Here is an 18385-nt window from a genome sequence, read left to right on the forward strand (position 1 = left end):
GATGATGTCCTTTGGTCTTACTTGCAGAATGTTATTACAGGCCATAGTGGACAATCTGATAATAATTTGAGGAGGGAATAATTCTGGGTGAAATTTCAACCTTGAATAATATGTAATTTGGAGTGGATTTAATTAATTCAATCTTCTGACTCATGCCGAGACCTCTAGCACTTATAAAATCCACACTGTCTACCATAAGATTCTATTTTTTCCCTTGTTTATTACCTCATCAATTTCTCCAACTCATATAAAGGAATTAACTACCATATTAGGAGAAGGGATGATAGCCATTGACTCACATCTCTGGAAACAGCTAATTCAGAAACACACCTGGACATAGGAAAATCAATCAATTATTTTCTCCTTTCTCCAATTAAATAAAAAAAAATTGAATTGTGTTTTTTTGCATACTCTGCATTTTCCATTAATGGGGTATTCTGTGTAGACCGTTAGTATGATTAGGCAGATCTCAGGCTCATTTGACATTTATCAAACTGTGTCTTCTGGTCTAGCTTTATCAGTCATAGAAATGATCTCTTGGCATTTTATCTGCAGAATCTGCTATTTCACTTCTCAATTTATTCATAACTTGAATAAGGAAGAGGAAAGTTATTTAATGGTTTCTTAGATAAAGACATATATAATGTGAGCTTTAGGTAATTATGTAAATCTTCTATCTTAAGACATAATCTTTAGGCTGGTAGTTCTGATTTATATTTTACTTGCCATTTGCTCTCTTCTATGCTCTAACTGCATTTCTATAAGTATTTATGGGACACCATCTACACAGATGTCTCATAAACAGCTCAACCTTAATACTTTTAAAATTAAATTCATTCTTTAATGTTTATCACTGTCTATTCCCTGTCTTGCTCATAATCTTGAAAGCATCTAATCAGAGGTTATAGAAGACAGTGAGATCTATTGGAACTAGGGCTATTACAAGCATATTCTGTCACAGACCTAAGAGATTTTAGAATTTCAAAGACATGCAAATTCACAATCCAAGTATGATAGGCTGATATAAAATTATTTGGGAATGAATAAATTTGAAGAGATTTTCTTATCAATGAACACCCTCCTTGCACAGTTAAGTTTTTGCATTTGTCTTTAAATTTTAATTTCCTACTAGAATGAGTACCAAGAAAAAGAGGAGTCTATTATTTCATTTGAGATGTACTTCAAAGCCTCATCTTAAGATGCTAACATTGTCAGTAAGGAATGATGTTAAGGGCCAAATGCAAGTGTTTCAGAGGGAGCAGAGTTGTGGAGGATGAGGTGAACGATACACACACTTTATATTGGGTAGAGAAGTGGAGAAAGGAAAAATATACTCCTTATCACATGAAAAAGTCTGGGTTTAGCACAGACATACACGTAGCCCATGTTATTGCCTTACCATGGCCTCACATGTGAATGATCAAAATATATTCAATTAAGTAATGAGGTAAATATTTGAGGTCATAACTTCCTTTCCACTTAAAAGAAATTTAAATTGAATTTTTTTATTTCTATAATATACTGATATTTGACTTAATTCCTCAAAGGAATAAGACCTCTACCAACTATCCAATCAAACATACTGAATTGTCTATATGCAGAGAACCATAGGTAGAAGGTTCTTCAATTTGCTTGAGAACTTCTCCAGTGAAGAAAACTAGATAATATTCTGCTTCAAGTATCTTTCATTTATCTTTCCTAAATGTATGTTTCTCATTTTCTAGAATTAATGTTATTCTCTTGAAGTGGTTCTCTCATTCCAGATATCACAGTAGACTCAGTGTTAAAGGTTAGCATTGTTAGAACTTGATCTACTCTCAACAAATTCATGGTTTCTTTTTCCTTCGGCATCCAAAAAGCCATTTAGGTTTCAAGAGTTCTCTGTTTTCCCCAAAAGTACAAATAAATGAAGGATAATACCAACTAGCTCTGAAGATTTCTTTTCATTATAGGCATACTTTTTCTTCATTGAAAGTCTGGGTGGCATAACTGATGATAGTAGAGGCTCTGCACCCAGACAACCTGGGTTCAAACCTGACTTGGCAACTTCCCATATGTTCTCCAGGAAGCTCTTAAAACTTTTCTTTTCTTTTCTTCTTTTCAAGATGGAGTTTTGCTTTTGTTACCCAGGCGGGAGTGCAATGGCGTGATCTCGTCTCACCGCAACCTCCGCCTCCTGGGTTCAGGCAATTCTCCTGCCTCAGCCTCCTGAGTAGCTGGGATTACAGGCACACGCCACCGTGCCCAGCTAATTTTTTGTATTTTTAGTAGAGACAGGGTTTCACCATGTTGACCAGGATGGTCTCGATCTCTTGACCTCGTGATCCACCCGCCTCGGCCTCCCAAAATGCTGGGATTACAGGCTTGAGCCACCGCGCATGGCCTAACTCTTCTCCTTTCTAACATGTAAATATAATACCAGAATTTATTCCATAGGCTTCCTAAATACTAAAAAATATATATTTTAATATATTAATATTCTGAATGTAATCAGAATCATAGTATTTGTTATTATAAAGTATTATACTAGAATTAAGTGAACATGCTTGAAAAGATAATTTGGACCAATATTTTTCTGATGAGCATATATTTTGTGATAACCAATAATTTGAGTTATGTAAATATGGCAAAAGTACACATCTCTCATGGAAGTTGCGTGGAAGGTTTACTTATGTCACACTGGTTTTATAGGTTGAGCCTTACAACTCTAAAAATCCCAAATCTGAAATGCTCCAAATTTGAAACATTTTTGTGAACCAACATGATGCCCAAAGAAAATGCTCATTGGAGTATTTCTGATTTTAGATTTTCAAAAATGGGATGCTCAGTAAGCCTCATAATGCAAATATTAAAAAATCTGAAATCTGAAACACTTTTTGGTACCAAGAATTTTTGAAAAGTGATGCTAAACTTGTAATATATTCTAGGCCAATTTAAGTTTGAGGATGCCACCTTCTGTATCTTATCTATGTCTCTCAATTTTTAAAGACATTGCTGGGTCAGGACTGCCTGTACAGGTAAAGTCACATCTTTGCTGGAACACTTCAAAACATCCAGACCAAAAAAAAAAAAAAAGGTTTTGTTTTGTTTTGTTTTTCAGGAAAGGGGCAGAAAGGTAGGGAACTGCTTAGCAGGTTTGAAGCTCCTTGGTAAACTAATATAAATTTTCTAGAACCATTCATTGGAAATTTTCTGGTGAGCATTATATATTTATATTCTAGTTCTGATCATCAATGCTACTAAAACCATTAAGCAAATATTCATGTAATGAATTATAATAGTGACTAGACACTCCCATTTATTGACAGAGCTGGCTAAATACATAATGGAATTATTTAGGTTTGTTGACTTTACAATGTGAACATTTAATTAATCTTTGAATAATATACAGAAGAAAAAGGAGGACCCAAATTCCATCCCACTACCATCTGGCTTGAGAGGATAAATGTCACATGAAATTGGCATACTCTTGTTTAAGATAAATCTCTATCCTTTTTGTAAATTCTAAACCATGTTGTCTTCATAAGCACAGAGGGAAGAATGATCTTCAAAATATATTTTTAGAACAGAGAATGCCAGACTAGATAAATCACCAGTGTTATACCAAATGACATAGTCTATCTTCCCAAGTAACAGGGTAATAGGTGATATTTTAATGTTCTCACTGAGGGAAATGAGCAAATGCTACCTATCCAGCCTCGTGTTTATTATTCTAGAAGGATGAATCGGAATGTTAGTGCAACAAAACCCACATAAAGGTGATGTTTTAGTTATTTGATATGCCTACAGTTGTATTTTATTTATATATTTTGAAACATTTTATATTACAATTCAGAATATGTTGTTAAATTATGTAATTATATTTTAAGAATCATCCAAACATGTCTATATGTGATTCCATAATACTGTATATAGTATATATATAGTATATATACAGTATTATAGAGTATATATAGTATATATACAGTATTAGAGCATGAAAGTATAATCAAAATTTTAAATCAGCAAAATAGCTACCTTTTCATTACTAAGTATTTTTATTGCCCATATCAATCTATATCTTTCTCAATATATTTTATAGACAAGATTGCGCAGCTCTTTCAAAAACTGAATTTAAAAGAATATTTAATGGATTAAAAAAGTACAATCCATTGATAGTAGCATACTTATAAGAATATAAGGATGTAGTAGCATACTTATAAGAATATAAGGATTTACTCAGAAAATAAAATCACATATAACCCAGGTTTATAGAAGTATCTTGTGAGATTATCACTCAGGTAAACACTGTTTAAGTATAATGTATACTTTTATATGTTTACATAACATAAAGAATATCTATAGAATATATTCATGTACACACACAGTATAAATATATGTATACAAAAATTATAACATACTGTATTTTTTCTCATCAGTTAGCATACTTTGGATTTCATTTTATTTATTAGTATCTGTAGAATGTTTCCATTATTTTTACTAGTCTTAAAATTTCATTTATTATTTCATCATTATTTGTTGAGTAGGGAATTCCATATAATTAATATTATTTTCTTGATATGTAGCCATTTACATATTTAGATATAAAGGGTAAAGTGTTAATGAAATGTAGCACAAAGTGAATGCATGAAATAATAAAGATTGTGCTAAGTTATTGCCCTATTTGCAGTGTTCATTGCCTTCAAAGAAAAACAAAGAAGGAACAAAGCCACTATTTTATTGTTCATTTAATGGCTAAAATATAGCTGTCAGACATAAAACTTTCCACAGTGGACACTTTGGTTTCAGGTAGTTTAAAACTCTATATTGTCAATAAACAAAAGTACTTTTTTGACAAGAGAGAAAATATAGAGGAGAGGAGACAATAGATAGAAGAGTCAGAAAGAAGATAAATAGTTATGCTTACAATGAGGATTGAACTTTAAAAGTCCTAAGGACTAAGAATACATCACATTGATATTTTGGTCATTTTCTTAGGATCTTCTACATACTTTTTCTTCTGGGTTGTCCCCAAGCAGCCATAATTTCTGTCTAATTCAGTCCTATTGTTAGCATTCCCATCACTGTACTTCCTTCATTAATCCTTTTATTTCAAAAGAACACTGAAAGTCCTGTTAGACGCTCAGTAACATTTCAGAGTGTTCAATATCTTCCCAAATATTACATTTTTTGTTTGTGAGAAAAATGGAAAATGGTAACATCAAATACAGAATTGCAGTTTTCTTGCTAATTCTTCATTGAAAATGAACAGAGTTACATCTTTCACTTGCACATTTAATCAATAATTATACTGGCATAGTGGAAAGAGTATTGGAATTTTGAGTGTATTTATACACAGAAAGTTGTGTCCACCTATTCTTCAATGGGAAGCGTCCAACTTATTCACAGGGTGGGTTCTCAGCATAGACATTGTTGATGCCTGATCTGTGTTTCTGACAATGGCTAATGGAAAAAGAAACTTGTGACTGACCTGAGCTAAGACAATCAGCTTCTGGATTCTAGCAACTTTGAAATTAGGTAGATGAACAATAAGTGAGTTTCTTTATGATTGAAACGCTATTGGTTTTTAGCAAATTCTTCCTTTCTCTCAAAGAAAAGTTATTTGTAATGAGTCACAATTTTAGTTAGCTCCAAATGGAGTAAACAAAAACCAAAAAAAAAAAAAAAAGAAAAAAGAAAGAAAAAGAAAGCAAAACTGTTACAGACAACAAAACTCAGCATTCTGACATCTGATTCAAGGCAAAACACTAGTTACCTTCCACCTTCCACATCACTCTCACACACATACACAAGCACACAGAATTTATTACTAATTGCTTTCTAACAGGTGGCCTTAAAATCCCCCCGGGCCAAAGAAATTATCAAAATGAGAAACATATTATGCAGCCAGGTTGGCTGTTCAAAGGAGTCAAATAATTGGTCTGGATACTTGAAGTTATCATGTACATTGTTACCCATCAAAAACAGGAAATATTATGTCTTGCACCATTGACCAATATACTGTATTTTTTTCTCTATATGATTTTGATTCTAAACAGAAGCTAAATTGAGGGTATTGTGTAATGACTGTTTCATGATTATTGGAAGTGATCCATATTAAGCAGAATAAAAACGTCATACTTGTATAAAAATGAGAATATACCGATGAAAATCTGGAAGTCACCTTAGTATAAAAGAGAAGAATGGTTTCATATTATGGCCCATATATGGAACAGCTTGATCAGATTTTGTGTGACCACCCAAAAGTGGAAGGAATGCTCCTGACATTTTACTTGTGATAGTGATATTTTGATAAAATATTTTATTATTAAAATTGCAATATTTGGGAAATGAGAATGTGCACAGTGGTCAATAAAAAGATGTAATATCATGAAAACTTAGTCCTATTTTTCTGGCAACTGTGCTGTCTACATAGGGAGGTTTCTTCAGCATCACTCTTCACACTGCATGCCTTTCATGCCTTTATTCTCTGATGACTGAATGACTGAATGAGAAATGCATCTGATCTAATCCTGAGACAGTCAAGTTTGGGAATTTGAAATGGGATTTACCAGAGAGCAATTTGGGCTTAGCACATGATAAGTAGGAACCAAAATATGCACATTAAAGAAGGTGAGGATATTCACTCAAATGGGAATCAAAAGGCAGAAAAAGCTATCCAAATAAGGGAAAACCTTAAGCAAATTGTCATCAAAATTTTAGTAAGAAATGTAGCTTTCATATCTATCTGTCTATATGGAGATACATACTCATGTATAAATCTCTATCCATCCTCTTGGTAGCTCTGTGTGTTAGGCTGTTCTTATGATGCTATAAAGGAATACCTGAGATTGAGTAATATATAGAAAAGAGGTTTAATTGGATTGTTTTTCTGCAGGCTTTATAGGAAGCACAGTCCTGGAATCTACTCGGAGGTCTAAGAAAGCTTACAATCATGTTGGAAGGCAAAGGGGGAGCCAGCATATCACACGGAGAGAGCGGGAGAAAATGGTGTGGGAGAAGTGTCACATACTTTAAACAACCAGATCTCACGACTAACTCTCTCATTATCTTAAGGACAGCACAAAAGGGATGGTGCTAAACCATTCATAAGAAATTCACCCCCATGAGCCAATCACCTTCTAATAAGACCCATCTCCAAAAATGGACATTACATTTTCACAGGATTTGGAGGGGACATCCAAACTAGATCACTCTGTAATTCCTGGGCCTAATCTATTTAATATCTCTTGTTCTTTTATTATTCATGACTCCCAGTATAACATAACACAGTGATTTTTTTTTCCTAAAGATGCCTTATGTTATATTGAGCAAGTCACAACCAATTTTCTTTGGTTTCCTCAATTGCGATATAGGTATAAAGATAACTAGTATACATATATTTTTTACAATGCAGAAGATAACATGTAAAAATGCCTCACAACTCATAACACTATTTCACGGTGTGTAACAACTGAATAAACATTTAAAATCAAATAATAAATTTTGAGTTCTACATTGTACCAGGGTTACTACCATATAAATAAATATTGGATTAATTTGAGAGAACCATTAAGTATGGCATAATAAAAGTCTAACCATAAACAGGACTATGCTTAAAATTTATTGTAGAAAAGGAAAAAGGAAAAACTAAAATTAGGAAATACTGTGGTTAGGAGACCAGTGTCTGGCATCTGATCTCCTTTATAATTTTTTTTTTTAAGGTTCAAATTTGGTGATGTTGAGCATACAGGTCATTTACTCTTTTTAAGGTTCCAATTTTATCTGTAGAATATGGATAACAATGGAATCTACCTCATGGGACAGGTTATAAGTTTAAGTGAGAATATATATAAAAAGGCTTTAACCTGTTTCTTAGTTAAGTCATCAATAACTGTATGCAGAATAGAAATACAGGACATTCCCATTACACTGGCTATCACCGTGATGCATCCTAGCTTTGAGATCATCTGCCACAGGATCATGGCACACAGCAACATGTCTTTTTGCCAAGTCAGCAGTTCTATAATCATTTACTCAAGCGATGAGTGTGAGTCAGACCCAGCCACTATGAAGCACTAGTATTTCATATATAAGTCAAATTGTTGATCCCCACCTGGCTCAGCTGGTTAAGAAAGAGTTAAATAACAAACTAACAATAAAATTTGTATTTTCTCTTCTCTGTGGTGAATGTAGCTCTCATATTCTATTGTTATATGTATATCCAACCTCTTATCAAATTGTTTTATTTTTCTTTTCCCTCTTTCCCTGGTCTCTATGTTTTTGAGGCCAGGAACCATGTACTTTTTCCTTTTAGTCTCACCAATACTTGGCAAAAAACAAGCTTTAAGTAATAAGCAATATAATAGAGATAAGTCTAGGGCCATCATGTAATACAGAGGAATTTAAAAAAATGAAATCAAATAATTTCTGTAAGTAAACAAAAATAATTTAAATAATTATACATATATTAATCAAATAAAGTCAGAAGATAGAAACATATCAAAATTACAATATACAAAAACAATGAAAATCAGTAAATGTTTTTCTAATAAATTCTCAATTATAATTTATAACATTAATATAGTATCTTTCCTATTTTAATACAAGAAATATATTTAGAATTTTTCCTTAATAAAGTAACTTCACCAAATTTATCTTTCCTTCTTTAGAGTGGCATCTTTAAAATAATCTCCATGGTCATTCACTGACCAGAGTGAGTTGCCTGTGTTAGGTTTTTATGCCTCATTAGAGAAGTGGATGCTTTGCTCTACTATATCTATGAAGATCAATGACCTTTCCCTAGCAGCTCTTAGCTGATTTACACAGAGCAGAAAGAAACAAAGATCCTCCTTTTAACTGTAGAACTCAAGTGAGCAAGCATTTGAGCTCCAAAGATGGGTTAAACACTGCTGTGACCTGAGATTATCAAGATAAAATACTTTAGTCTCTGTCAACGAGGGAAAAACCTAATGTCTATTATCTCCTAGGGAAATTAATAAACAAATAACATATCATTTTTCAAAACCACCCCATGAAAGAACATGGTATATTCTGAGTTTTCTTCTTACAGCTGCTTCTGTGATAAAAGAATCATCACACCTCCACAGAATTCCACTTGCATCCCCCTCCCTGAAAGGTTTTTATGTACAGTCATCAATTTATATACTTTGTTGAACATTAAATATCAATTGTGTTTGCAATCATTTTTCATATAATTGTTACATGAGATGATGTAGTTCTAATTCCTCCCTACAAAATCCCATTTAGTCAATAATATCTCTGATTATTTTATTGTTCTTATAAAAACATAAATCCAAAAAATTTTACCCAGCAACAATTTTTCAAGTAAGTGTACACAGACCCTGTATTAGAACTCTTCAAATGTATCTCTTCTCAATGCAATGATAACACTGAAGATCATGAACTTTCATATAGAACCATTAGCTTATGTATATATTCTAGGTTGATGAAAGAGACTGGGAATACAGTGGACACATAAGCGCTTGAAATAAAAAGAAATGGAGCATCTCATGGGGTGTATAGCAGAGATTGATAATTAATGGAACACTTAAGGTCTGTGCAGGTTTATACAGAGTAAAACTGTTGGTGAGCAGCTGCGACCTATTTCCATTTATGTGAGGCCAGCTCTGGTGAATGGAAATGTAAAGTTAAAATGATGTGGATTGCAGTGTTCCTTCCTCGTACTCTTTCACCTCTCCTTGAGGCATTAAAGCCCACATGTTAGAGATGATGATATCATAAGTTGGAGGAAGCCCGGATTCCTGAATCACTCCTTGGAGGCCAGCCATGAGCTGTCCAATTGAGTACAACTGAAATGAACTCTATAAGAGAGAAATCAACTTTTATTAAACCACTGGGATTTTTCACTTGTTTATAATAAATCCTTCTTTAGTTGCCCAAAGTAAGGTAATGTAACGGTGAAGATATGATTTTAGTCAATTGACAGGCAGGGACTAGAATTAATGAGAATCTTACTTTGCTCTGCTATTTATTCCTCTTTTTACACATTACGCCAGGTGTGTCCCATCTTTTTGCCTCCTTGGCCACATTGGAAGAATAATTAACTCGGGCCACATACAGAATACATTAACACTAATGATAGCTGATGAGCCAAAAATAAAAATAAAATTGCAAAAAAACACTCATAATGTTTTAAGAAAGTTTATGAGCTTGTGTTGGGCCGAATTCAAAGCCATCCAGGGCCTCGTACTTTACACTGTTTCTATGTTTTGTCCTTATTACCTCCTCTAAAGCGTGATGCTCAGGAGAACTAGATAGGACGGGAGTATAGAACAGCATGGCTGTGAGGACAGGAAAAGATAAAAGAACAATCTCTTCTTTTCACCTTTGTTCATCTTTCTAACATTTGGTATGGGAGGCAAGAGTAAGAAGGAATGAAGGAGAAGGCCTGTGTTTTGTGTGACGGAAAATAGCAATAAAACAGGTTCCCCCCCCAATTCTTTCTTCTTTCATATTTGGCTCTACAGTTACAGACCAGAATCAAAGCTGCAATTTTAAATCTGTTCAGAGAAGAATCAAGCAACATAAGAGTTTTCCTATGGCTCTCAATTTTAGTGGGTGAGAAAAAACACAGCAACAGAATATTGCAGTATTAAAGTGAAGTCATGAAAGTACTAATGAAGCCATACTCACAGGTATTGTTCATGATGACTGCTTATCCTAACACTGGGAAGTCTTCAAAATTTTCTTAAAATTGGAAGGGCTTCAAGATCGCTGACTAGAGGCATATGGCGCTTGCCTCCTCGAAGAACCAACAGAATGAGTAGGTAATTACACTTTAAATAGGCCATGTAAGAAAGAACACTCTCGTGGAATTCACGAGAGAAGTGACAGGAAACACCTGGGGCAAATAAGGAGCGAGAGTCAGAACAGCCGACTGAACTGGGATAGGCTAGTACCCCAGATAAGCTCCCTGGTGTGGGAAAAGGGTAAAGTGAAAACCCCCCAGCAATCCACATACCCCTCAGGGACCCCTGCAATCCCACCCATGGGAGAGCCTCTTGGCCCTTGCATACCCTGAGATAACATAAACAGCTTCCTGGAGACAGCATGACAGCTCTGCTCCAGAGAGAGAGCTCATGCTGAGTCCCACACACCCCGTGAGTCCTAAGCAGCTGTAGCAAGGAACCATTTTTTAGATACCAGCCTGCATCCTACCTGGAGCCCAACACTGCCTGCATTTAAATCCCTGAAGCCCTATTGATAAATCCCACTGGTAGCCACTGCTGTTGTTGGCTGCTGCCACTAGGGCCAAAGTGCAAGCCGTCAGCAGTAACCCCACCATCCCCAGCAGTGGGGCTACAGCTCATCCTCTGCCATTGCCCCAGAGCATTCCGCCAGGTGCCTGGGAATTAACTCACTCCTGCCCACAACAGCCCACACCTGCATGTTCCACCAGGGGCTTGTGGACAAACCTCGGGCCTGACAGACCCAGCTTCACTCCTCACCCTTCCCTAGTACCCAAACAAGTGCCTGGGGGGTCCTGGGCTCACACAGCTCCATCCACAAATGTTGGCACCTAAGCACTCCTGGGGGCCTGAGGTCAGGCCAACTCAATCTGCCAAAACCAGCATAGTTGTGCATCCCACTTGCAGACCAGGTGACTGTCCCACCTAGCCCATCACTGTCACTGCCAACACCAGCATGAACTGCTAGGGAGTCAGAAGTATGTCCCACCACTGCTACTGCTGTCTCCTATGCTGTGCCTGTTGCCGAGAGTCCTGAATACCTGTCCACATGCCCAGCCCACCACTGCCACTGTCAGTACTGAGCAAGCTTCATAAAGGCCCATGAATTGGCCCACCTGGACCTGCTAACCCTGGCGTCAGCTATACTTAAATCATATAAAACAGACTTTAAGTCAAAAACTAAAACATTACATAAAGATAAAGGGATAAATTTAGCAAGAGAATATAACAATTTTAAACATGTATACACCCAAAACTGGGGTACCAGATACACAAAACAAATATTATTAGATCTAAAGATAGAGGCAAACTGTTAATAGTTTGGGACCTTAATATCCCACTGTCAGCTTCAGACAGATCCTCTCTAGACAGAAAATTAACAAAGAAATATTGGATCTAAATATTGAACTGTGCTTTAGGTCAAATGCACCTAACAGACAGCTACAGAACATTTCATTCAGCAAGTACACATTCTTCTCATAAGCAAATGAAATATTTTCCAGAAGAGACCATATGTTAGGACACAATACAAATCTCAAAAATTAAAAAAATCTGAAATTGGGCCGGGAGTGTGGGCTTATGCCTGTAATCCCACACTTTTGGAGGCCGAGGAGGCAGATCACCTGACATCAGGAGTTCAGGACCAGCCTGACTAACATGGTAAAACCCCAACTCTACTAAAAAATACAAAAATTAGCTGGATGTGTTGGTGGGCACCTGTAAACCCAGCTAGGGAGGCTAAGGCAGGAGAATTGCTTGAACCCAGGAGATGGAGATTTTAGTGAGCTGACACAGTGCCACTGCACTCCAGCCTGGGTGACAGAGGAAGACTCCATCTCAAAAAAAAAAAAAAATCTAAAATCATATGAAATATCTTTTTTGACCACAATATAATAAAACTAGAGATCAATACAAAACTATGGAAACAGTACAAATACATGGGAAATACTCAACATACTCCTGATGACCATTGTGTCAAGAAACAAATTAAGGAGGATATTAAAAACAAAATTTGAAGGCTGGGTACAATGGCTCACCCCAGTAATCCTAGCATATTTAGAGGCAGAGGGGGCCAATGAGTTCAAGACCAGCCTGACCAACATGGCCAAGCATTGTCTCTACAATAAATACAAAAATTAGCCGGGCATGGTAGCACATGCCTGTAGTCCCAGTTATTTGGGAGACTGAAGCAGGAGGATTGCTGGAGTTTGGGAGGTGAGGTTGCAGTGAGCCGAGACCATGTCATTGCACTCCAGCCTGGGTGACAGAGCAACACTGTCAAAAAAAAAAAAAAAAAAAGAAAAACAAAAAACCTAGGAAACTCAGCAAAAGCAGAACTATGAAGGAAGTTTATAGCAATAAACATCTACATAAAAAAAATGTATCTATCGATGTACCTGAAGGAACTGAAAAAGCAAGAACAAACCAAATTCAAACTGAGTGGAAGAAATAATAAAGATGAAGGTAGAACTAAACAAAACAGAGACTAAAACATGGTATGAAGAATGCACTAAGCGAAAAGTTGGTTTCTAAAAAGATAAAAAAATATGAATTGCTAGCTAGAATAATCCAGTTAAAATTTTAGAAAACCCAAGTTACAATCAGAAATGAAAAAGGAGACATTGTAACTGATATCAAATAAATGCGAAAGATTATCGGAACAACTATAAGCTAACAAACTAGAAAACCTAGAGAAAATAGATAAACTCATGGACACATACAACCTACCATGATTGAATCAGGAAGACATAGAAAACCTGAACAGACCAATAGCAAGTCATGAGATTACCAGACTTCAAAATATATTACAAGGCAATAGTAATGAAAAAGAATGGTATTTATATAATGTATAAAAAACAGACAAAAACCAATGGAACAGAATGGGGCACCTAGAAATAAATCCATCAATATACAACCAAGTGATTTTCAACAAAGGTGCTAAGGCTATAATTGAAGAAAGGACATCCTCTTCTATAAATGATACTGGGAAAATCGGATACTCATATTCAGGATAATGAAACTGAACCCCTATCTCTCACCATATAAAAAAATCAATTCCAGATTGATTAAACACTTACATGTAACACTCAAAGTTATAAAACTACTAAAAAAATCATAGAGGAAATGCCTTTGGACATTGGTCTAGGCAAAAATTTTATGACTAAGATCTCAAAAGCCCAGGCAAAAATACCAAAACTAAACAATCAGACTTCATCAAATTAAAAACCTTCTACACAGCAAAAGGAAAAATGAACAAAGTGAAGAGACAATTTGTTGAACGTGAAGAAATATTTGCAAACTATTCATCCCACAATGCATTAATATTAGGAATATAGAAAGAGCTCAAACAACTCAATAGTAAAAATACAAATAATTCCACTAAAAAGTAGCAAAGGATATGAACAGATATTTCTCAAAAAAGTCATACAAATGGCCTACAGATATATTCAGAGATGCCCAACATTACTAATCACCAGGAAACTACAAATTAAATCCACACTGAGATATCATTTTAACCCAAGATGATACTAGAATGACTACCATTAAAAAGACAAAAAGTAACAGATCTTGGCAAGGATGTGGAGAAAAGGGAACTCTTCTTAAACACTGTTGCTGGGAATGTAAATTTATGCAGCTGCTATGGAAAACATTATGGAAATTTCGCAAAAAAAAAAAAAAATGACAAATAGAACTCCCGTACTATTCAGCAGTCCTATCACTATGTATCTATCCAAAAGACAGAAAGTCAGTATATCAAATGAATACCTGCACTCATGTTTTTGCAGCCCAATGTTTATTGCAGCACTGTTCACAATAACGAAGAGATGGAATCAAACTAAGCATCCATTGGTGGACAAATGGATAAAGAAATTGTGCTTATACACACAGTGGCATACTATTTGGCCATAAAAAAATAAAATCCTGTGATTTTCAGAAACCTGGATCGAACTGTAGATCATTATGTTAAATGACATAAGTCAAGCATGGAAAGACAAATATCACATATTCCTATTCATATATGAAAGCTAAAAAATTAATCTCATAGATGTAAAAAGTAGAATGATAGATACAAGAGGCTGGGAAGGGTGTGTGGGTAGACAGGGTATGGATGGTTAGATAAAGAGGGGATGGTTAATGTGTACGAACATACAGTTAGATTAAAATAATAAATTCTAATGCTAGATAGCAGAGTAGGGCGATTACAGTCAATGACAGTGTATTGTATACTAAAAGGTACACTCGTGTTCATCTGTTCTTATACCCATTAATATATTAGCATAATGAACAGATGAACAAGAATATACTTATTAATATACAACACACTATTACTTTGTACAATTAACAGGTACAAATTAATAGGTACAAGAATGGATGAACAAGAATGAAAAGTCTATGTCTCATATAAAAAGTAACAAAAGTAACAAAATAGCTAGAAGAGACATTTTCCAAAATGTTGAAGTAATAAATACTCAAAGGGATTTACACCCTAAATACCTATCATTACAATTTCTATGCATGTAAAAAAAAATCACATGTACTCAATAAATATGTAAAAATATTCTTTATCAATAAAAAGTTAAAACATTTAAATGATTCAAACCCTTTATATTTAATTTAATAATGTGTTGAATGTAAATACAGTTGACCCTTGAACAACTTGGGCGTTGGGGAGGGAAATTTACTTTATCTTTACAATAGTCAACAAGAGAAAAAAGTTGTTAAAAGTCATAATCAAAATATATTTATTATTCATTTATTGGAAATGAATCATCACAAAGGTCTTCATCCTCATCATTTTCATGTTGAGTAGGCTGAGAAAGAGAGAAAGAGGAAGGGTTGGCCTTTCTGCCTCAGAGATGGCAGAAGTCAAAAAAATCTGCATATAAGTGGACCCACACAGTTAAAACTTGTGTTGTCCAAGGGTCAACTGCACTTTGCTAAATCAAAGATGAAGAGGATTGAGTTAATCAAACCTAGTTCTCTCCCTAATGTGTGTGTGTGTTCACATGTGCATGTGTGTGCGTGTGTGTGTGTTTTGAGTCAAGATCTCATTCTGTCACCCAGGCTGGAGCACAGTGGTATGATTATAGCTGACTGTAGCCTCGACATTCTGGGCTCAAACAATCTCCCACCTCAGCTTCCCGAGTGGCTGCAACTATAGGTATGTGCCGCCACACCTGACTAATTTAGTTTTGTTTTCTTTTTGTGGAGATGGTGTCTCACTACGTTGCTCAGGTTGGTCCTCAACTCCTGGTCTTAATGAATCCTCCCACCTTGGCCTCCCAAAGGGTTGGCATTATAAGCATTGTGAGCCACTGCACCCAGCCCTTAGAATATGTTCTTTTTAAATTTTTTCATTTGTATGAGTTTCTTTTGGGATTGTATAAGATTCTATTTGGAAATATAATAGATTTTTCCAGAGTTCAAAAAGCATAATTAGTATCAACATGTAATATTAATTTATAGTAGACTTAAAGTGACACACTGTGCCACTTCAAATAGAAGTTCTCAAGCATTATTCCTAGAAAATAAGTAAATACTGGACCAAAAATGCTACCGAATTAAAATCAGGTCATGACAAAGTCTCAAAATTTGCAAACATACAAACATAGAATACGCATATATGTATACGAGTGAGTTTGAACTACCATAGAATATACTGCAGACTGTGTCATTTAAACAACAGAAACTTATTGGGGTCTGACAATTTAAAGATCAAGATTCCATCAGGATTCAGTTTCAGATTGGGGCTCTCTCCCTTGCTTGCAATGGTCTCCTGCCTGTGTGCTTACATGGCAGACAAAAACAGAGAGAGAGAGAGAAAGGGAGATTAAGATAGTTCTCTCACATTTTATAAGGTCAGCAATCCTTTCAGACCAGGGACCCAGGCTTATGACCTCATTTAGGCTTCATTGCTTCCTTAAAACCCTATCTCTAAATATAAGTGCTTTAGGAGTTAGGGCTTCAACATACACATTTTAGGAAGACACAATTAAATCCATAGAATGTATATGTCACAGATACATAAAGACACACACAAGGCAGACAATTTTCTCAATTTGTAAATTTTTAAATCAGAAAGTTTATTTGTGTCTATTCTCATCTCTCTAGATAATGTAATATCTGATGCCATTCACTAATTAAATCAATAAGGACTTTTAAAAAAACCTACTATACATGAGACACTGTTTCTACAATGTAATATGTGAAGACAGATGATTAACAAGCAATAAAAATCAAAAGTAAATAACACAGTATGTTAGAAGCTGAAATATGCTAAAGAAAAATGTAAGGAAGTTATTAGATATCAGAATAGATGAGCAAGAATGAAGGGTCTGTATGCCACACAAAAAAGAAACATTTGGGCAAAATTTAAAGGAGGTTTGACAATAATTGGTCATAAAAATAGCTGAGTAAATTATATCCTAGGCAAGGGAACTGTGAGGGTAAAATGCCTAAGAGAAGTTATTTAAAGCAGCAACAGGACAGTGTGGCTAGTGAAGGTAATTAAGAAAGAGAGAAATGGAAATGGGTTAGAAGCCAGATTGCATAGAATTGCACAGGCAGTTAGCTGTAAACTCTTTATTAAACTGTAAGTGAAAATTGGAATCATTAGAGCATTTGAACTGAAGTATTCTAATTTAAGGAAAATTTTTAAAGAATTTATATTGCTGCTACATTGAGAATTGAAGAGGATAGACAACAAAAGAGGAATCAGAGACCAGCTAGGTGGCTATTAAAATAATACAGGTAAGAGGCATCTAACTGTGTTTCTGACCAGGGTGGTAGCATGGTTAGTACAGGCTTCTGAATTCCGCTTGAAAGTATTGGTATTAGTCTGTTCTTACATTGCCATAAAGAACTACCTGAGACTGGATAATTTATAAAGAAAAGAGGTTTAACTGACTCAAGGTTCTGCAGGCTTAACAGGAAGCATGACTGGGAGGCCTCAGGAAACTTACAATCATGACAGAAGGTAAAGGGGGAGCAAGCACATCTTACCATGGCAGAGCAGGATAGAGAGAGAGAGAGAGAGAGAGAGAGAGAGAGAGAGAGAGAGAGGCAGGGTAAGTACTACACTTTTAAACCATCAGATCTCGTGAGAACTGGCTATTACAGAAACCGCATGGGGATAATTCACCCCCATGATCAAATTACCTCCCACCAGGTCCTTTCCTTGAGACATGGGATTACAATTCGACGTGAGATTTGGGTGGGGACACAGGGCTAAACTATATCAGTAGCATTCAAGGAAGATTTACTTATGGTTTGCATGTAGGTGATTTAACATCAAAGGACATGGTTAATTTATCTTCATGATATTTTTATCACTATATTTTGCTGGAAACAGCAACAAGACTTTTATCAAGTCCCAGACCTAGTTCTGAAATTAATATTCTGGAATGCCAAAATGTTTCAATGAAAGTAGGCTATAGATAGATGCAACATAGAGTAGCTTGACGTATTAAGTACATTAGAAATCACTGGAGCTTAGTGAAAAGCTAAATTTAGAGTAGGTAAAATGGTTATTTATTCAAGCAATGCTATTTCTTTCTTTAGGTATCATAACAACTTAATAAAATCTTCAAATCTGTTCAGTTCTCTGTAGACAACAGTATGACACATTCTGTTGGCTAAAGGTCCTTAAAATGCCTACTTGTTTATGGTTTCAG

Source organism: Callithrix jacchus, chromosome 1 (genome assembly GCF_049354715.1).
Source record: "Callithrix jacchus isolate 240 chromosome 1, calJac240_pri, whole genome shotgun sequence".
NCBI lineage: Eukaryota > Metazoa > Chordata > Mammalia > Primates > Cebidae > Callithrix > Callithrix jacchus.